The sequence below is a fragment of the Chelonia mydas genome, chromosome 15 (assembly GCF_015237465.2).
Source record: "Chelonia mydas isolate rCheMyd1 chromosome 15, rCheMyd1.pri.v2, whole genome shotgun sequence".
NCBI classification, from domain to species: Eukaryota; Metazoa; Chordata; order Testudines; family Cheloniidae; genus Chelonia; species Chelonia mydas.
Genome location: NC_057856.1, coordinates 3,307,031 through 3,328,847, shown reverse-complemented (window position 1 = coordinate 3,328,847; position 21,817 = coordinate 3,307,031). Strand labels below are relative to the sequence as shown.

The 21,817-nt window shown below is 45.1% G+C and overlaps 1 long non-coding RNA gene across 1 annotated transcript; it reads left to right on the top strand.

Moving 5' to 3' along the window:
* Positions 1 to 9,447: 9,447 nt before the first annotated feature.
* Positions 9,448 to 12,109, top strand: LOC119563816. The gene is made up of 3 exons (XR_005222420.2): positions 9,448 to 9,873; positions 10,198 to 10,299; positions 11,380 to 12,109. It is a non-coding gene; the product is annotated as an uncharacterized LOC119563816 (long non-coding RNA).
* Positions 12,110 to 21,817: the final 9,708 nt, after the last annotated feature.

Sequence of the window (21,817 nt, the reverse complement as noted above, 5' to 3'; positions counted from 1 at the left end):
AACAGGGGCAGATGACCACAGCCCACAGGTAAGTGAAAAACATGGAGACCTGGGAGACGGGTCAGAATTTGGGGGGAGCATGGGCTGTTATAGCAGGGATAAAGGAGAGAAGACAGAACTGGGGGGGAATCAAATCAGTATCTTAGATGTCTGGATACTAATGCGAGAAGTATGGGGAATAAGCAGGAAGAACTCGAAATGGTAGTAAATAAACACAACTATGACATAGTTGGCATCACAGAGCCTTGGTGGGATAACACGCTTGACTGGAATATTGGTAGAGAAGGGTACAGCTTGCTCAGGAAGGACAGGCAGGGGAAAAAGGGAGGAGGTGTTGCCTTGTGTATTAAAAATGTATACACTTGGACTGAGGTGGAGATGGAAATAGGAGACAGGCTTCTTGAAAGTCTCTGCATAAGGATAAAAGGGGTAAAAAACCAAGGGTGGGGATCTACATGGGTGATCTACTACAGGCTACCTAAGAGAAGAAGAGGTGGATGAGGGTTTTTTTAACAACTAACGAAATCATCCAAAGCCCAGGACTTGGTGGTGATGGGGGACTTCAACTACCTAGACATCTCTTGGGAAAACAACCCAGCAGGGCACAGATTATCCAACAAGTTCTTGGAATGTATTGGAGACAATTTTTTATTTCAGAAGGTGGAGAAAGCTACTAGGGGAGAGGCTGTTCTAGATTTGATTTTGACAAACAGGGAGGAACTGGTTGAGAATTTGAAAGTGGAAGGCATCTTGAGTGAAAGTGATTATGAAATGGTGGAGTTCATGATTCTAAGGAATGGTGGGAGGGAGAACAGCAAAGTAAAGACACTGGATTTCAAGAAGGCAGACTTTAGCAAACTCAGGGAGTTGGTAGGTAAGACCCCATGGGAAGCAAGTCTAAGGGGTAAAACAATTGAAGACAGTTGGCAGTTTTTCAAAGAGACATTATTAAGGGCACAAGAGCAAACTATCCCACTGCATAGGAAAGATAGGAAGTCTGGCAAGAGAGCACCCTGGCTTAACCAGGAGATCTTCAATGATCCAAAAATCAAAACAGAGTCCTACAAAAAGTGGAAACTAGGTCAAATGACAAAGGATGACTATAAACAAATAACACAAGTATGTAGGGACAAAATTAGAAAGGCCAAGGCACAAAACGAGATCAAACTAGCTAGAGACATAAAGGGTAACAAGAAAATATTCTACAAATACATTAGAAGCAAGAGGAAGACCAAGGAAAGGGTAGGCCCATTACACAATGCAGGGTGGGGGGGGGAGAAACCATAACAAAAAATGTGGAAATGGCAGAGGCGCTTAATGACTTCTTTGTTTCGGTTTTCAACAAGAAGGTTGGTGGCGATTGGATGTCTAACATAGTGAATGCCAGTGAAAATGAGGTAGGATCAGAGGCTAAAATAGGGAAAGAACAAGTTAAAAATTACTTAGACAAATAATATGTCTTCAAGTCACCAGGGCCTGATGAAATGCATCCTAGAATACTCAAGGAGCTGACTGAGGAGATATCTGAGCCATTAGCGATTATCTTTGAAAAAGTCATGGAAGATGGGAGAGATTCCAGAAGACTGGAAAAGGGCAAATATAGTGCCAATCCCATTGTCCAGTCCCAGCATCTGACAGTCAGAGGTTTAGGGACACCCAGAGCATGGGGATGCATCCCTGATTATCTCAGCTAATAGCTGAGGCACCTATCCTGAGGAACTGATCTAATTCTTTGTTGAACCCATTTATAGTTTTGGCCTTCAAAACATAATGAACACACATCTACAGCCCCAAGATATAAATCAGTCGGCATCTGTGGTGGCACACAAAATGTACAAAATTATAATGCAATTGGGATGCCCACAGCGTATACTGACAGATTGTGGGTCAGAATTCAATAATGAGGTAAATACTTATTTCTGAAGCTGTTTTTGACTATGTCTTCAACCACACATTCAGTCACAGATAGCTGACGGTGAACATGGGCTTCATTGCCCTAGTGAGTTTTCTTTATGGGCATTTTTGCTGATAAATTACTATGAACTTCCACTCAACTTTGGCAAGGATAACTGCTGGACACCCCATCAGGGCTGCTATAACATTTTATTCTTTGGTTTCTTTTTACCAATCAAACCTGTCCAAAGGAAAGTTTATGGCATAACTTATTTTCTTTCAGTGTAACCTGGAGCTTTGCAAAAAAACTGGGAATACAACATAGCTTCACCAGCCCATACCACCCACAAACCAATGGATTGGCTGAAAACACAAACAAATCTATCACAAGGTATTTTTAGGGCTGGGAAAATTATAGTACTAATAGCAAGGAGAATGAACTATGACAGAAGCTGTAAATTGCTTCAAAATCTTCAAAGTTATTTTAGTACATTGCAAGCCCACTTTTCATGCATTTCAAGAAAAAGTAATCATACGAGTGTACGAGGCTGGCCTCCTCCTTACGCCTTTTGGATTCCATAGAATTTCTCTCAGTAAACACAGTCCTTTCCCCTCCCCCCACAAATAATCTATCACCATTTGTTAAAGATCATTGCGGAAGTTGGTTGATGACACTGGCAGGAATTGGGAGGAATTTCTTGGTGACATTTTATTTGCGATCAAAACCAAACACAACAACCAAAATGTCACCCTTTCGACTACTGTATGGCTTTGAAGCAACATTCCCAGACCAAGTCTCAGATGATTACACGGTAAGTGTCTTTAACAACCATCAGCTTTCAGATGCACGTGTTATTCTGTGACTGTTCATTTTACAAACACTACTCCTTCTCCATTTATTTACAAAGCCAACAGATTCCGAGGAGCTCCGTGAAGAACACTACGACGAGTGCAGCCTCCGTTTGAAATGTAGAAATGATGCTGACATTGAACTGGCTTTTAGTAATATTTCTAAAGCACAAGAAAAACCCACAAATACGACATGCCAGAAGTAGGACTCATACACGTGGGAAACTAACATTGGAGGTTGGGGACAGTGTCATGTTACTGAATGCGAGAAGGAAAACAAGAAAGGGAGGGCCGCTGCAACCTGCCTACTGTGGACCATACAAAGTGACCACTGTCGAGGGTAAAAGAGTTAAATTGGAAACTATCTCAGGGAAACTTTTAGGATCTATGTACAGTATCTCCCTCTTAATACTATTTAAAGAGCTTCCAACATTAGGCCCTGAAAACAGATCACAGGAAAACATGGAAATGGAAACTGCTGTGGGTGACAATGAGAAAACACTTGTCTCAAAAGAGATTGGAGAGACGGGAGGCAATGTATCTCGCCAGCCTCATGACAGCCAAGTGATCAAGGGGGAGGTCACAGGCATGGAAGAAGAAGAGTGCGTAGTGGCAGAAGTTGCAAGCAGTGATCCAAGTGATGTTGATGATATGCTTATGGGGGATGGTGAAGACAAAGAATGGTTTCTCAAAGATAATGCTTGCCACACATTTATTTTTAAACCGTTTGTTAACAAACTTTCATTTACGAAGCATGTTAAAAGTTTCCAGGTAGGAATGGCAGCATTCATGATGGTCAAACAGAGGAAAAAGTAATTGTGTTACCATACATGTAATATCCGTTAATTTTTATTTTCTAGTAAGATTTGTACTTACCCACAGAGACTGGAGGCCAAAGTAAGAAAAATCGGTTTGTATGACACTTCATTCTGTAACCTGATGCTAGGAAGATGGCTGGGTGAGGAGGTAAATTGAAATAGCTGTAAACATGGAAGCAGTGGCAGATTTAGAGTGAGTGGGGGCTCTGGGTTGGCGCAGGGGTTGGGGTGTGGAAGGGGTGAGGGGTGCAGGCTCTGGGCTGGGGCAGGGGTGCAGGAGGAGTCAGGGGGTAGCGTTAACCTTGGGTGGCGTGGCTCCCAAAGTGACCGGCACACCCCTCTGGCAGTGGCTCCTAGGCGGGGGGCGGTGTCTTTGTGCACTGCTGCTCGCAGGCACGGCCACCACAGTTCCCACGGGCCACAGTTCCCGGCCAATGGGAGCTGCGGAGTCAGTGCCCAGGACAGGAGCAACGTGCGGAGACACCCCCACCCCCTCAGGGGCTGCAGGGACATGCCGGCCGTTTCTGGGAGCGGCGCGGCACGGAGGGATGGAGGCAGAGCGGTCAGGGAGCCAGCCGCCTTAGCCCTGCTGCTGGCATGTCTCTGTGCACCCCTAGTGGGGTGGGGGGCAGCGTGTCTCCATGTGCTGCCTGGGGCGGGGGCAGTGCACGGAGCCGCCTCCCCCTGGCCAGGGGCACGCAGAGACATGCCAGCAACCAGCTGCTTCTGTGAGCGGCGTGGGACCACCGGCCACGGAATGCAGACAGCCTGCCTGCCTGAGCCCTGCTGCACTGTTGGCTGGGACTCGGGGGCAGGCTGTCAGATGAGATTTGTCCTGCATTTTGGGGGGGGCCCCTGTCATTGGTGGCCCCATGCCACCACACAGTTTGTTTCATGGTAAATCTGCTTCTGCATGGAAGGTGACTGGATTGATTCCTCAGATGTTTTTTAAATGTTAACTATTCTTTCAACACCTGTTGTAGGTTATTGATGCGTATTTGTGTTGTGTGGTCAAGAAAACAAGTGGAAAGGTCGGCCACTTATCGTGATGCTACATGGAAATATCAATTATATCAGTAATCCAACCATCAGATGAATATGTGCTAAGACATGTTTAACTCCACATAGCCTGGAATTGTGAGTACAAACCTTGAATTGCTGCATCTCACTGTACTTACTGCTGCCAAACCTGCACTCAGAAGTAATTCGAGGCATATACCTGAGATACAATCCGTGACACGTATAGGGCCACATTAGTTTTGATATACAGTTCAGTGGGGCCATGACATCAACACAAATATATGCATTGCTTAGTCAGTTTTTAAAGTAAGTACAACAGAGCACATGGGATCTTAAAAACATAAGTTTTGTAAACGGACTTACATAGGTTTTTTGGAACAGTAAGGATCCCTTCCGTGCCTTTTTTCTTATGAATTACGTTGTGTTTTTTGTGTGCCACACTAACAACTTGCTTGAGTGTCAACAGGTCCAAGCCCTCTCGTCATTAGTTGCCACTAGCATTCTGTCAGGCAGAGCAAGATGAATGAAACTAGAGAAGGTAAATGTTAACACGCTTTCCTGCCCAACATGGGCAAATCCCATTTTCAGAAAGGCAGTTACGCACAGTCTTAAGAAACAGCAGAAACAAGGCGATGTTGGGGGAATGAGTAATAGTAAGCATGTCCTGAAATTGGGAAATACAACGTAATCCACACTTTGCTTCACAGGCAAGTATAACTGCATTTTTAATTCTTTTCTCAATGATTACAGAGTGGAATTCTGCAACGTGATCTATAAGTGCTTCCATTCAACACACCAAATCCTTGGGTTATTGTGGTAAGATGTTTTCCACTGTTATACTTTGGGATTATCTGTACTTAATGTATTATTACATAGGATTCAAATACACCTGTGTACCAGTGATATAATTTCCTGTATTGTGGGTTTTTAATAACGTTAATACATGAAAATTGAACTGTAATGTAAGTCTTGAAATTCTGAGGACTGCAGTTTAAAAAATAAAACACTAGTTTGAAGACTCTTACTCTGTTGGCAATGTAAAAATAAATAATATTGTCTGCACTGTTGAATTCAAGGGTGCTGTTTGTTCGACTAGTGTGACTGTTTGACCATGTCGGTGTTTGATTGAAAAGCGTGAATTGGGAGTGCTATGTTCCAGGTGGGCCTTGAGTGGTTGATTGGAGGGAAGGCTGTGAGCCGGGCCACCTGCTTCGAGCCAGCAGCCTTATTAAAAGGCAGCCAGTTGTGAACCAAGTGAGCAGCGAACAGAGGACAGGCAAACAGAGGGAGTTTGCCGGGGAGTTCGCCCAGAGTGTTTCTGCCTTTCTGGCTCTGGTGAGCAGTACATTCAACATCCAAGGAGCCTCTTAGAAGGAAGACATGGCTAGTGAGTGATCAGCTGTTGTGACCAGCTCAGATTGTGTCATGTTTGTCTTTCTCCCAGAGGACAGAGGCGAATTCATCTATACAAAGTGCAAGCTGGTCTGCATATTGGAAGAGAAGGTTAGAGGATGAGAGAACCAGGTATCAACCCTGCATTGCATCAGAGAAAATGAAGATTTTCTGATAGAAGTCGGTGTTTGGTTCTGGAAGCAAAACATGCTGTGGAATCAGAGAGTATGGTGCAGAACGGGGAAGAGTATTGCCAGCCTGTTGCCTCCAGAAAAAGAAAGATGTACCCCCAATGCAGACAGAGGTGCAAAACTGTTCTGAGGCGCTCTCCACAGCTATTACTGCGGAGAAGGGTTTGGAAGAGCCCGCTGAGGGAAGGGAGTAGAAAGAGACCCCATCAGCCGGAAGGCCTGGGATGCATTGTCCTATGGATGGGGGTTCCATGACCACCACTCCCAAGAGGAGGAGACGGGTGGTGGTGATTGGGGACTCCCTCCTAAGGGGGACAGAGTCATCCATCTGCCGACCAGTCCGGGAGACTCGAGAAGTGCTGCTTGCCTGGAGCTAGAATCCAGGATGTGATGGACTGTTTGCCAAGACTGATCAAGACCTCGGACCTCTACCCCTTCCTGCTTCTCCACGAGGGCACCAATGATACAGCCAAGAATGACCTTGAATGGATCACTGCGGACTATGTGGCTCTGGGAAGAAGGATAAAGGAGTTTGAGGAAAGTCGTGTTCTCGTCCATACTCCCTGTTGAAGGAAAAGGCCCACGTAGGAACTGTCGGATTGTGGAGGTGAAGGCGTGGTTACATAGGTGGTGTTGGAGAGAGGGCTTTGGATTTTTCGACCATGGGATGTTGTTCCGGGAAGAGGGAGTGCTAGGAAGAACTGGGATCCACCTAACGAAGAGAGGGAAGAGCATCTTGGCAGGCAGACTTGCTAACCTAGTGAGGAGGGCTTTAAACTAGGTTCGCCAGGGGATGGTGACCTAAGCCCAGAGGTAAGTGAGGGAGTGGGATACTGGGAGGAAACACACGGAGGAGGGTACAAGACGGGAAGCCTCCTGATTCATACTGAGAAAGTAGGACAATTGACTAGTTTTCTTAGATACATGTACACAAACGCAAGAAGCCTGGGAAACAAGCAGGAAGAATTGGAAGTCCTGGCCCAATCAAAGAACTATGATTGGAACAACAGAAACTTGGTGGGGCAGTTCACATGACTGGAGCACTATCATGGATGAGTATAAATTGTTCAGGAATGACAGGCATGGGAGGAAAGGTGGAGGAGCTGCATTGTATGTAAGAGAGTGGTATGATTGGTCAGAGCTCCAGTTTGAAACAGGAGAAAAGCCTGTTGAGAGTCTTTGGGTTAAGTTTAGAGGTGAGAGCAACAAGGGTGATGTCGTGGTGGGCGTGTGCTTTTGACCACGGGATCAGAAGGGTGAGGTAGACAGGGCTTTCTTTGGACAACTAACTGAAGTCTCCAGATCACAGGCCCTGGTTCTAATGGGGGACTTCAATCACACTGACATCTGCTGGAAGAGCAATACAGCGACAAACCAGGAAGTTTTTGGAGAGTGTTGGGGACAACTTCCTGGTACAAGTGCTGGAGGAACTGACTAGGGGGCCATGCTCCTCTTGATCTGCTGCTCACAAACAGGGAAGAATTGGTAGGGGAAGTAGAAGTGGGTGGCAACCTAGGCAGCAGTGACCATGGGATGGTTGAGTTCAGGATCCTGAGAAAAGGAAGAAAGGAGAGTAGCAAAAATACAGACCCTGGACTTCAGAAAAGCAGACTTAGACTCCCTTAGGGAACTGATGGGCAGGATCCCCTGGAAGGCTAATATGAGGGGGCAAGGAGTCCAGGAGAGCTGGCTGTATTTTAAAGAAGCCTTATTGAGGGCACAGGAACAAACCATCCCAAAGTCCAGAAAGAATAGCAAATATGGCAGGCGACTAGCTTGGCTTAACAGTGAAATCTTCGGTGAGCTTAAACACAAAAAGAAAGCTTACAAGAAGTGGAAATTTGGACAGATGACTAGGGAGGAGTATAAAAATATTGCTAGAGCATGCAGGGGTGTAATCAGGAAGGCCAAGGCACAATTGGAGTTGCAGCTAGCAAGGGATGTAAAAGGTAACAAGAAGGGTTTCTATGTTAGCAACAAGAAGAATGTCAGGGAAAGTGTGGGACCCTTACTGGATGGGGGAGGCAACTTAGTGACATAGGATGTGGAAAAAGCTGAAGTGACTCAATGCTTTTTTTGCCTTGGTCTTCACAGACAAGAGCAGCTCCCAGACTGCTGCACTGGGTAACATAGCATGGGGAGGAGGTGAGCAGACCTCAGTGGTGAAAGAACAGATTAAGGACTATTTAGAAAAGCTGGACATGCATAAATCCATGGGTCCAGATCTAATGCATCCAAGGGTGCTGAGGGAGTTGGCTGATGTAATTGCTGAGCCATTGGCCATTATCTTTGAAAATTCTTGGAGATCGCGGGAAATCCCGGACGATTAGAAAAAGGCAAATATAGTGCCCATATTTTAAAAAGGGAAAAAAGAGAACCCTGGGAACTACAGACTCACTTCAATCCCCGGCAAAGCAGGTCCTCAATGAATCCATTTTGAAGCACTTGGAGGAGAGGAAGGTGATCAGGAACAGTCAACATGGATTCACCAAGGGCAAGTCATGTCTGACCAACCTGATTGCCTTCTATGATGAGATAACTGGCTCTGTGGATATGGGGAAAGCGGTGGATGTGATATATCTTGACTTTAGCAAAGCTTTTGATACGGTCTCCCACAGTATTTTTGCCAGCAAGTTAAAGAAGTATGGGCTGGATGAAGGGACTATAAGGTGGATAGAAAGCTGGCTAGATTGTCGGACTCAACAGGTAGTGTTCATCAGCTCGATGTCTAGTTGGCAGCCAGAATCAAGCAGAGTGCCCCAGGGGTTGGTCCTGGGGCCGGTTTTGTTCAACATCTTTATTAATGATCTGGATGATGGGATTAATTGTACCCTCAGCAAGTTTGCAGATGACACTAAGATGGGGGGAGAGACAGATATGATGGAGGGTAGAGATAGGGTCCAGAGTGACCTAGACAAATTGGAGGATTGGGCCAAAAGAAATCTGATGAGGTTCCCTCTCATACAGTCGGCTCCGGTACAATCCCTTCAAATTTCAGGTCTGTCCTCTACCAAGGAACTGGAAACTCACAGTGGATTGGAAAACCAAAATAGTGGAACACAAAAGACAAAGAGATGGGCACAACTGTGGACCACTAATCCTAAAAGGTATTCAATGCCAGATGTTCAATATTAATTGTTAATGATGCATGATTATGATGTTTTTTCTAATTAGAAGTGTTATTAGTTTGCAGAAACATATGTATAGCATAAAGACATCTGTACCGTAGAAACCACACAAGAGGCTTTAACTACGTTTAGAAAAAAAATAGCAATTATTTTAATGAAAGAGTCAAGTAATAACTTTGTTACATATACTTAGTGAGCCCATAGAATATGGGAAGATAACAGAAAGCATGGAATAAAGTCATTTTAAGTAGTGTTAAAAATGTGGCAGGAGTGAATGGTTGCTATTGATAAAGCAGTGAAATCTATTTGCATAGCATTATATCCACCAGCAGTAAACCAACATTCGGAGAAACAGACTGTGGCTCCAAATATAATTTAAAATATGCCCACCAAAAAAAGTATTGGCAAACCAGTTAATTATTTGGAGTAATTGACACTAATGAACAAATCAAGATTTCTATTTACAGTTTTGTTCACAATGTAACCACCATTTGACTACATTTTATTGATTTTTTTTCCAGAGAGCATGGAGGACTGCTGCTTATACTGCAGTTATGTGACTTGCAAAATGAAATGATGATGGTAAGAAACACAAAATGGTATGAGAAACACACACCATATGTTGGAGCAGATAAATGAGAATATGATTATTTGTAGTACAAGAATAAACTCATGGCTGAAGATGTAGTCAGTTGTATATTGACCCAAAGTAATAACCTGCCTGAGAATTAGGATTTTTGTAATAATTCCACTGTAGCGAGTATTTTCACCACTGCTGATAGGCATATCTTGAGTAATGATGACACGTTCAAGGAATATTATTTTGTAAATTTTACCAGTTAATTGAAATTATCTGTACCATTGTTAGTTTTGTGATTTCGTTTTCTCATCTATTACTTATCAAAGGTGCAGTGCGCCTCTCAGAAGAGGTGGGTACGTGCCCTGCCTTCCAGAGGGAACCAATGAAGGAAACTTGACTGATGAGAAGAAAGAATACAGATGCAACAAGTATGCATAGCTCAGATATTTAACTGAAATGTACATGGTAGAATGATTTTGTTATGAGGAGTATTTTGGTTTTCTTCAAATAATACAGCTGAAATATAAATGAGAAGTAATGAGGTGTAACATTACTGTACATTTCAGTAAAGAAAAAAATGTGTTAATAACTGTATCTATAAAAGAAAAGGAGGACTTGCGGCACCTTAGAGACTAACAAATTTATTTGAGCATAAGCCTTCATGAGCTACAGCTCACTTCATCGGATGCATTCAGTGGAAAATACGCATCCGATGAAGTGAGCCTATGCTCACGAAAGCTTATGCTCAAATAAATTTGTTAGTCTCTGAGGTGCCACAAGTCCTCCTTTTCTTTTTGAGAATACAGACTAACAAGGCTGCTACTCTGAAACCTGTATCTATAAATATATCCAGATGCTTTTTTTTAAAAACGGTTGAAAATAAAACTAAAACGAAAATGTTCTTGTTTCTATATCTTGTTACAGTACTAAAGGTTTTATATTTTGAAAAATACCTCTCTACCGTTGTGTCCATATTTACAATGGAGATTTCACAAGGGTAACAAAGTGTGACAGGGCATCAATCATCCATAAAGGTTTGCTGCCGCTGAACTTTCTCATGCGGTGCTCTGGGGTGATGCCCTGTCACATTCATAGCAAATTGTGCCAGAGGTATCCCCCCTTGTCACACTTTGCTACCCCTGGACCAGAGGAGGGGAAAGTTGAAAGGAGAAACTGGAGGCACAGAAGGTGATGTGACTTGCCCAAGGCTATACAGGCTCTCAGTCCCCTGTACTTTTCTGCAGAATCCCAATTTACAAACTTTCTGGATTCCCCTTATAAATTCTCCAAAGGCCTGATTAGTTTAATCTGTCTGGTATTTCCAGCAGCAGTTATTAACTGGCAGGTTCATCAACTGGAACTCTCATCTTTCCAAATGTCAAGCAGGATAACGTACACAGCTTATTGCCCTTAGACACTAGTGGTGATTTTAAGTGAGTTTTAACGGTGTTGGCTTGAGAACAGACAAAGTGGTTACTGGTTTGTTATTTTCTGTTTGCTTATTCCAGGCAAGAGAAGTAGGGACAGGAAAAACAGCAAAATGAGTGAAAGCAAAGTTACCAAAAAGTTGGAGCGCCACAGGTTGCAAGCAGAAGAAAATGACTGAATGCATAAGAGACAGATGGAATTAAAACAGATGGAAATTGACACAGAAGCAGCCAGACAGAAAGCTGACCACGAGATAGTCCTGGAACTGAAAGACAAAGAAATGAAGCATGAACTGGTCATAATGGAGAGGAGGAGACAGAACCCCCCACCAGGGGGCTCCACCTCTTCAGAAATCCACAAGTGGGAGCGGTTGTGTCCAGCATATAGTGAATCTGGGGACATTGTTGAATACTTCATCACCGTTGAGAGGCTGTGTATTCTCCATGTGATTCCTGACGATCAAAAGACGACCACTCTGGTTGCAAAGTTGACTGGGAGAGCTTGGGACATATTCAGTAAGATGCCAGTTAGAGATGCTTCCAATTATGGTAAATTTAAGGACATGGGCTTTAAAACGGTTTCAGATTACACCTGAAATTTATAGAGTAACATTTAAAAGCTTTAAGAGAGGGGCTAGATTAAGTAATGTGGCTTATGTGAACCAAATGACAGATCTACTGGATAAGTGGGTCAGGGGAAAAGGTATTTGAAGGAATGTGTGATTTGGTCACTCAGGAACAGTTCCTGAATATGTCTAGTGATGATGTGAAACAGTGTTTATGGGATAAAAAGGTAGAGACGGTCAAAGAACTTGCCACTTTTGCAGATAAATTTGAGAAATCCCAAGCACCTAGTAGGAATAAATCACAGGCAGAGGGGTTAAAGTTTGGTGGGAAGCAAGGTCCCCGTTTTACCCCTGGGAAGAAGGAGGGCGGATGGGAGGCTGGACACTCACCTCCCCCAAGTTCACTCCTCCAGTCCTTGTCCCAAATCTCCTGTAAAATCAGAAGAGCCCAGAAGGTCCTATCATTGTAATTCCACTGAGCACCTGAGGAATAAATGCCCTGTGCTGAGTGGGAATAGGCAGCAGGCAACTCATGGAAATGCTGCTACCCAGAGCACAGAGGCACCTCAGGCAGTTGCCACTTATTATACAGGATTTGTAAAGGTTGCCACTGCACAGCCAGGCAGTAAGCACAGGGCTGTCTGAATAAATGGCAAGGAGCTCCCTGCATGGAGAGATACTGGTGCAGAAATCTCTGTGGTCAGGAGAGACCCAGGTCAGGAGAAAGACCCACTGCCAGGACAGATGGCAGAGCTTTTGTTAGTTGGTGGTCACAAAATCCTTATGCCTTTGGCTAAAGTGCACATAGAAACTGAGGATTTGCAAACTGAATTAACCGTTGCTGCAGTCCCTCAGAATCCTACACAAATTCTTCTGGGTAACAATTTTTTTAATGTGGCTCAGGCTGTCCAGGGGTCTGTCAGCAGCGAGAGACTGCTGCGATGGGTGTGGATTCCATGGGCTCTGTAGCTGGAGGCAAACACTCCATATTCTTTATAAAAAGAAAAGGAGTACTTGTGTCATCTTAGAGACTAACCAATTTATTTGAGCATAAGCTTTCGTGAGCTACAGCTCACTTCATCGGATGCATACTGTGGAAAGTACAAAAGATCTTTTTATACACACAAACCATGAAAAAATGGGTGTTTACCACTACAAAAGGTTTTCTCTCCCCACACCCCGCTCTCCTGTTGGTAATAGCTTATCTAAAGTGATCACTCTCCTTACAATGTGTATGATAATCAAGGTATTACAAACAGGAGAGTGGGTTGGGGGGGGGGGGGGAGAAAACCTGGATTTGTGCTGGAAATGGCCCAACTTGATTATCAAGTTGGGCCATTTCCAGCACAAATCCAGGTTTTCTCCCCCCCCCCCCAACCCACTCTCCTGTTTGTAATACCTTGATTATCATACACATTGTAAGGAGAGTGATCACTTTAGATAAGCTATTACCAACAGGAGAGTGGGTTTGGGGAGGGGGCGGGGGGAGAAAACCTGGATTTGTGCTGGAAATGGCCCAACTTGATTATCATACACATTGTAAGGAGAGTGATCACTTTAGATAAGCTATTGCCAGCAGGAGAGCGGGGTGGGGGGAGAGAAAACCTTTTGTAGTGGTAAACACCCATTTTTTCATGGTTTGTGTGTATAAAAAGATCTTCTGTACTTTCCACAGTATGCATCCGATGAAGTGAGCTGTAGCTCACGAAAGCTTATGCTCAAATAAATTGGTTAGTCTCTAAGGTGCCACAAGTACTCCTTTTCTTTTTGCGAATACAGACTAACACGGCTGTTACTCTGAAACCTGTCATATTCTTTATGAAAACATGCTTATGATATGGATATAACTGAGATATACTTTAAGCAACTTTCCCTCTCTTGGTATTGACACCTCCTCATCAATTATTAGGAGTGGACCACATCCACCCTGACTGAATTGGCCCTGTCAACACTGTTTCTCCACTTGTGAGATAACTCCCTTCTCTTCAGGTATCAGTATAATAATGCCTGCAGCTGTAATTTTCACTCCATGCATCTGAAGAAGTGGGTTTTTTACCCACGAAAGCTTATGCCCAAATAAATTTGTTAATCTTTAAGGTGACACCGGACTCCTTGTTTTTGTGGATACAGACTAACACGGCTACCGCTCTGATACTTTATGCAAGATGGCTCATGTAAGAGATCATTGGAAAGGTTATGATTTACTGAATGTGATTATCCAATTTGTATGCCTGTATCATTTCTGTATCTGAAGTTAGGAATATTGATCATAAAAACAGTAAGGAGTCCGGTGGCACCTTAAAGAGTAACAGATTTATTTGAGCATAAGCTTTCGTGGGTAAAAACCTCACTTCTTCAGATGCAAAAATATTGACCATTGATCTGTATTTCAAATGTGCTACTTTGGGTGCCACCCATAACTAGTCCTTCAGATACAACACTAGAAAAGCCAGACATGGCTGATGGCCCATTAGCAAAGACAATGGACTGTGAAAGAACTTAGTCTTCCTGTGGACTCTGCCACAGCCCTACAGAGACATGGGTCTGAGTCACCAGGTACTGGAGCAGAGGCCACTGGCTGCACAAAGGTGGGAGATCACCCTGAAGCCTCCCTCCCCCTCACCCCAGGGACATGGACTCAGTGACCCCTCCCCCCACAGCTGAGGAGCGATGGGGGCAGGAAGCAGGGGAGGATCCTGAGCTTCCTGCAGTGGGGGGAGGTTTCTGGGGGTGGGTCTGACACAGCCCCAGCCACTCCTTGCAGGAGAAGAGGAAGTTCTGTCCGCTCCTGCCTCCAGCCCAGCTGGGACTAGCAGCTGATCCTGGATCAGGGTAGGAGTCACTGGCTGAGGTGTCCTCAGCCCTGAAGTGATTTACTTCTCCACAACTGCTCTGGGTGCCTGAAATGATGTACCTGAGCTGCTAGGGAGTGGTGCGTGACTGCTCTTGCAGCTTCCCTTTGCTTCCCTGTCAGAAACTCATTTTTCTATGGGGAAGCAAAGAAATCTGCAAGGAACGTGAATTCCGTGCATGCGCAGTGGTGCAGAATTCCCCCAGGAGTAGCTGATCTAACCACTGTCCCCACCATCCAGTACAGCTACACCTGATACCAACCACACTCACTTTACCTGGACTGTAGGCAGATAATAAATGTTTCGACTGCTCTAATAACCCAGTTCACATTGCCAATACCCTTGATAATAAAACCCCTGTGCCCTGGTCATTATATAATGTACACAATTCTGCACTGATGTGATGCATATTGGAGCCTGAAGGCACATATACAGCTCTTCCCTTTGCTCACACACATTGGGGGGTGCAATATGTAGATCTCCTCATCTGATAATCACAGCTCTGTCACACACCTCAAAGTAATCCACACATGTTCTCAGATTACAAACACACCTTTATCAAGCAGGCCCAACTACTGCCTGCACCATTTAGCATAGGTACACTTAACACACTGACTGCACCTGGAGTGCGTGCAAATTATTCTCATTGGCTACTGCAAGCTCCAGGGGAACAAGACAATGTTGGCAACCTTTCTTCCCCTCTCCTTTTTGTCCTTTAGTAACGTTCGATGGAATCCTGTGGGTGAGAGTGAATGGGCTGTAAAAGGAGCTGAAGAGCTTGTACATTTCAGCAACTCTGGGGCTGGCAGAGTGAAGGTGTGTGTTTTAATGGGCTGTATTGGAGTATTGCTGAAAGAGGGCAGAATTAAGGTTGCATGGGCAACCTTAACTGTGCATTTCCTGGTTTTCAGAAGTTTGAGTTTTGCTTAACTCAGTATTCTGCAAGGGGACGACCTACCACTGAGCAAACTTAATTCTGTGTTAACATAGTTCTTTGCCACTGAATGTTTATTTTCTAGTTGTTTTGAACAGGAAAAAGATATGTTGTTGGTAACAGGTAGTGATCATTTAGGCCTCTGTAGACACCATGCCCTGCAATACGCATACTGAGCCAGCTGTCCTGCCACTCATGCACACACATCAGCTGCGCCCCACCAGCCCTGTGTGGGCATACCGCTCCAGCCATTCCCCTTTGTGTCCTTCCACTCCCACTTGGCCCCCTCCCCACTACTGTACCCAACCCCCTGATTCTCTTCCCCCCCCCCCCCAAGCACTGCAGACGGGGAACACATCTCTCTGAAGTCTTCACTTCCTGCCATACAAACATTTCTATTGTTTGAATATTCTATTCTATTACATTCCCCCTCACCACCACCACCACAACCCACCTCACATGCAGTGTCTGGTGCAAAGGACAATTACATTCCAGTGGAATGGTGTTCCTGGTTGTGTTTCAGCATTTGTGGCAGGCACAGTAAGAAATCACTGATAGGGTTTCTCTTCCAAAATACGGACAGTTTTATGTTTGAAAGAAAGACCCCCTGAGCCCTGCCCAAGAGATGTACCCCATTTCTGAGAATCCCTGAGGTGCCAGAGCTGCCAAGGGTCCTAGGCCACACAGCACACATTTTCCAGTCAGCCATGAACCCCCCAATTTCCCAATTAATGTTCATCCAACGCTTGTCACTAGCTTTCAGATGGTGGTTGTAGCAATTATTCAGACATTCAGCCAAATCAGAGCAAACTATTCCAGCTCCTGGACACAAATCTCTAACATGGACCAAACCAGCTCTCATACATTGTATTGTATGAGGCGTACCACAGGAATAATGCCCAGATTATTTCCACCTGAGTGAATCACCAGTTTCCAGTAAATCGTGACCTTTTAGGTCAGCGGTGAGATGCTGTAGGGTGGGCAAAACGCAATGCCAAGGCAGACCATCTCTCACCACCCAAAGCAGCCTGTGGTCAGCAGTCCCCATGCCATGGTGAATGCCTTGCTTTCCCACAAACTTCTGCGACCTTGTGATCCAGGACTCGCCCAGAATTCACATGTTGTAGCAACCCTGGCAGTGCCCATATTTCTTTTCCCTCAGCGGTCAAGGTACCTGTGCTGTCATTCCCAAGCCTTCACACTGCGTCTTTGGAAACACCACATGAATCTGCCTGGAGATCAGGAAGTAGCTCCTGCCTCCTACATCTCCCTCAGGGGATAATAAAATACAGAATTTCTCAAACAATAAATCCAGGATTTGCCTACCACCCATCCTCATTTCCCAGCCCCTCTGAAGCCCCTTTGTCCCCCCCAGCTCACTCCCCCCAAGTCTTCTGTCTACGGCTCCTCATCACCTGATAAAACACAATTGAGGTTAGATCCACTGCCGACTAGTCTGCTGTGTCCACAGCAAACCTCTTGATAAGATAAAAAACAAACAGAAAACTTGTAGCAAGCAACAGGACTTATTAAATCTCTATTACACAAGTGTATAAAGGTTCAGACTAGAAAATATCAGTGGCAGGGTATTCACAGGGGCACTGGCCTCAGCACATTCCCTGAGAGTACCCAGGCAAGCAGCACGTGGTGGCCTAGAACAGAAGTTCTCGAACTGCTTTGTTGACGGACTCCTTTTCAAACACAATGTTAATCACAGACCCCCCCAACTAAGAAACTGACAAAAATGTATGTGTACTTCATAGAAACACATACTGTTAGTAATGCGTTAAGAAAAAGCATATAAAACTACTTGCAGATATATCAGTGAGATGGGTGTGCCTGCTTCTTACTGCAGAGTCTATCCAGAGGTGATGCGTGGGGGGTGGGGGTACATGGGGTCACGGGCCCCTCCCCAGAGATTTCTGCCTTCCATGTGGCCCTGCTCCCTGACGTACTGATAGGCAGAGCAGTGGTATGTCTCCTTGGCTAGCTGCTGCCTATTCGTGGTGTCATTGGCGGTCAGGCAACCCCTTCTGATGGCAGGGGGAGATCTCTCTTCTGAAGTGACTCTGCAATTTTTGGTTGCACCCTCAACCCAGACAGGCTGGGTGGCCCGCTGAAGTGAAGTCAGGGGGCGAAGGTGGCTGCTTGCCCCCCTGAACGTTCCTCCATCAATGAAAAGCAGAAATTTGGGGGCCACATGACCCCAGGTACCCCCCCATGTGTTATTTCTACTTGTAATATTTTGCAGACCCCCTGTGCAGTCTCTAAGGACCCACATTTGAGAACCACTGGCCTAGAAACCCTAGTTTTTTCCCCTTTATTGGCACATGTGTACCGTAATCCTCCCAGACTGCACAGCTATGCAAGCGAAGAAGTGATCCCATGCTCAAATACCATTCTCAATGTGGATCTGCAAAGATTTAGTGGGTGCTATGCACTACCTTGGATTGAGCCCTTTTTGACCTGCATCACAACAGTAGTTGGAGCTCTAGCTCCATGCAAAAACAAGAAGAAAATCCCACCGCCAGGAAACTGTTTGAAAAATGGTTAGTTATTTCAAGCTTATCTCTCCACAACCCCTAATTCAAATGACGTCAAATTTGGATCATTAAACCTACCCTGCACCTTCCTGAGGCACATCAAATTTCAATGAAATCTGACCAAGCATGTCAATTTTAGAGGACTTAGAAATGTAGATCTTCAAACAGAAGTTGTGATGCAACCTTCACTACAGCTGGCATGGCATAGCAGAGACAGCCCCTCTCCAACACAGCTCATGTGTGCAGGGTTTGTGCCTGGACTGGGCTGGGCTGCATGGTCTGAGCTGTGGGGTGCAGGGTACCACTGGCAGGGTTGGGAATGCAGGGTGGTTGGGGTGCACTGGCAGAGCTATGGGAGGCAGGGTAGTAGGGGTTGGGATCTCCGGTCCCTTGCTGGGGGGGGGGGGCTGGTGAATTCCTGGCCAGCTTCTCTTCTTGGGTGGATTCTACTACTCCCACTGGCCAGTGCTCTTAAGCTACTGCAGGCAAGCACCAGGGACTCCTCCGCCGTACACCCTCCTCCTCCCTGCTCCTGCTGGTGGGGGGAAAAGACTCTAGCTACTCCATTGCAGCACCTAGGAAGTGGCTCCAGGTCCCGAGGTGCTCCTTCTGCTGGCAACCACTAACAATGTGCTGGGGAGCGTGGGGCTTTCCCTGAGCCTGCAATGCCAGGGGAAACTCTGGGGGAAGAGTCACAAAACCACGTGTCCCAAATCCCCCACAGTCCTAACAGTTCAAAGGAAAAGGCCAAATTCTGTGACGAAGTCCTACCTGAGCTGAGTCCATACCAGCCTTTGCCCTCCCTGCTTCTCTGAACAAGGTGGATGTTTGTTCCTGAGTTCAGCAGCTGGTGGGGACATTTCCTCTCTCTCCAAAAACCAAAGGACACTTTCCCCTCCATAGTACAGAGCGATGCACCTAGACAGAGTATAAAGGTTCTTTCTTATGAAATTACTAGGAGCCAAAGAGGGAGATGAGGCAGGGAGGCTGCCTGGATACACAACCCCCGGGAGGTTGTGTGGACACACACTAGCAGATTTAAAGGTCGCCATCCTGCAGCAAAAAAACTTCAGGACCAGATTTCAAAGAGAAACTGCTGAGCTTCAGTTCATTTGCAAATTGGACACCATCAGCTCAGGATTAAACACAATCTATGACTGGCTCGCTAACTACAAAAGCAGTTTCTCCTCCCTTGGTGTTCACATCTCAACTGCTAGAAGAGGGCCTCATCCTCCCTGATTGAACTAACCTTGTTATCCCTAGCCTGATTCCTACTTGCATATTTATACCTGCCTCTGGAAATTTCCACTACATGCATCCGACGAAGTGGGTATTCACCCATGAAAGCTTATGCTCCTGTTGTATGAACCAGGCAAGGTACTAACAAGTTTCAACAGGGCTTTATTTTCAAAGGGGAAACCTCTTTACCAAGCTGCTGCTGCACCCTCTGTAGCTTTCTCCCAGCCTCTCAACTCCTCCCCCTCTGCTTCCTGTTTCCTGTCCTTTCAGACTCCCAACAGCCAGTGCTCCCAATTCTAATAATTACAAGCAACAGCTAAACACCACAGCTCCAAGACGTCTGTTAGTCTATAAGGTGCCATAGGACTCTTTGCCGCTTGTTGAATAACACTCTACTTAATCACAGAATTCTCTGCACCTCTATCTTCCCATCCTAAGTATTCCCTGCCATTAATCTTAAATTTTATGTGCTCCGTGTCTGCAGTTACAAGAGAATAATTTCAAGCTGCTTGTTCAGCGTGTCCAATTCAACAAAAACTATGGGAATTTCTGACAAAGAGATGGCCCAGTCACCCTAAAAACCTTGACCCAGTTTTGCTGCCTTAGTTTAGAGTTCGGGATGAACTTTCTTTGTTTGATGGCTGCGTGCTACAAGGTACACATCGGCTCCTTGTGCCAGAAGAATTACAGTCAAAACTGCCTGGTTTATACAACATTTGACAAAACTACTCTTGTTACACAAATCACGACCATACTTTATCATACAGATGTAATTTCTGAGGAGAGCTGAAGGAGTGAGGCCAGGGCAGAGTAAAATGAGGGATGATTTTGCTGCTACACTGATTGGCTGGGATGATACTATATGGTGTGGTGCGGCAGGGTGATATCTGATAGGGATGTGTATTTAATTGTTGTCAGGGGGCCAAAGCTGGTTTCTAGCCCTCTTTTCTATGATTGAATCTAAATAAAGAAATACAAGCTAGACTAGTCATTTTAGTGCATGCAGGTGAACTGAGCACCGCTACTGGGTTGTAAATGTGAAACTACAAATGGTATTTGCTTATCAAGCCCAGTGTTTTCCCCAGGAATTGAAATGGGGGGGGGTTTTCAAATTTTCATGGAGGGGGAGGGGGGGAGTCAGGGCTGATGAGGGGTGAGACCGTGAGGGTGAAGATGGGCTGTATGGCACCATAGTAAAAACTGAAAAAATGTTTCATGACCATTTTATTAGATTTAACTCATGTCTTAAAATCATCACACAAATTAAAGTTGGCTACTCAAGCTTTCTATGAAGCACTACGTCTACATCCTTCTTGGTTTCTTGTTATAATTTTTCACAACTCTGTTAATGAACTTCTTGAATGCAATGCATTCATCTTTGGTGGCTTCTCGTGTGTCCAGCACTTCCATTCCTTCAACTGATATGCTCATTAGTTCATTCCCATGATCAGGCAGAAGGCGACTTCTTTCAGAACACAACGTTCTAGTCAATGATGAAACAGAACGCTCGACTGTAGCCGTTGTGACTGGGAGTAGCAAGAGATGAATTCCTACTTCTTTCATCCCAGGAAACATAGCACAAAGATCAGGTTGAGCCACTAGTGATGATAAAAAAGAAGTTGAAGTCAAATCTTCATTCATTCGTCGTGTGATATTCCACTGTGTGTTCAAAATTCTCTATTCTGTCCTGAGCTGGTCGTGCCTCACTCCACTCCACTGTCAGCGTTTTATAGGACAGGGATCTGTAAAAGCTGCGTAGAGGTTGAGTAGAATCCAGAAGTCGCTGTTGTAGATATTTAAGAATCAAGTCTGTGTACTTTTTCAGTTGTCTTAAACATTTCTTGTCCTCTTCACTTAAGGATTCAATATAAATGCCTTCATTAGTCAACTTCTGGACTGAAGTCTTTGCTTCTTCCAGTACTTTTTCAATGGATAGCTCTCTGATTGATCCAAATGTAGCTTCTATTGCTGGACAAAGATCTACTACTGTTGTAGCAGATGCCTGGATAGCATTGTTTAATGACCCAAGTGGTTTCAACAACAGACTTACAAGAGAGAGAATGGCAATAGTCTTCTCTGAACGTAGTAGCAAAAATAATCCACCAGCCTCACTGCTTAGATCCATCCCACCTTGGTAGATACTTTCCAAAGCCAGTAATAATGGCTGGAGTAAGTTTAAGACAACAGCCAAGTGTAAGGGGACTGTTGCCCCCTTACTAACATTCAGTGGGGGTGTTTTGGTTGGCTAGCTCCCAGTACTAAAAAGTGGGAAGGGTTGATGGGGAATCAGGACCCTGAGACTGACAGCCCCCAGGAACAATGGGGAGAGGCCAGTGGTCCAGGTCAGCCTGAATGACAGGGCCGGCAGGCTAATCAGAGAGTCAG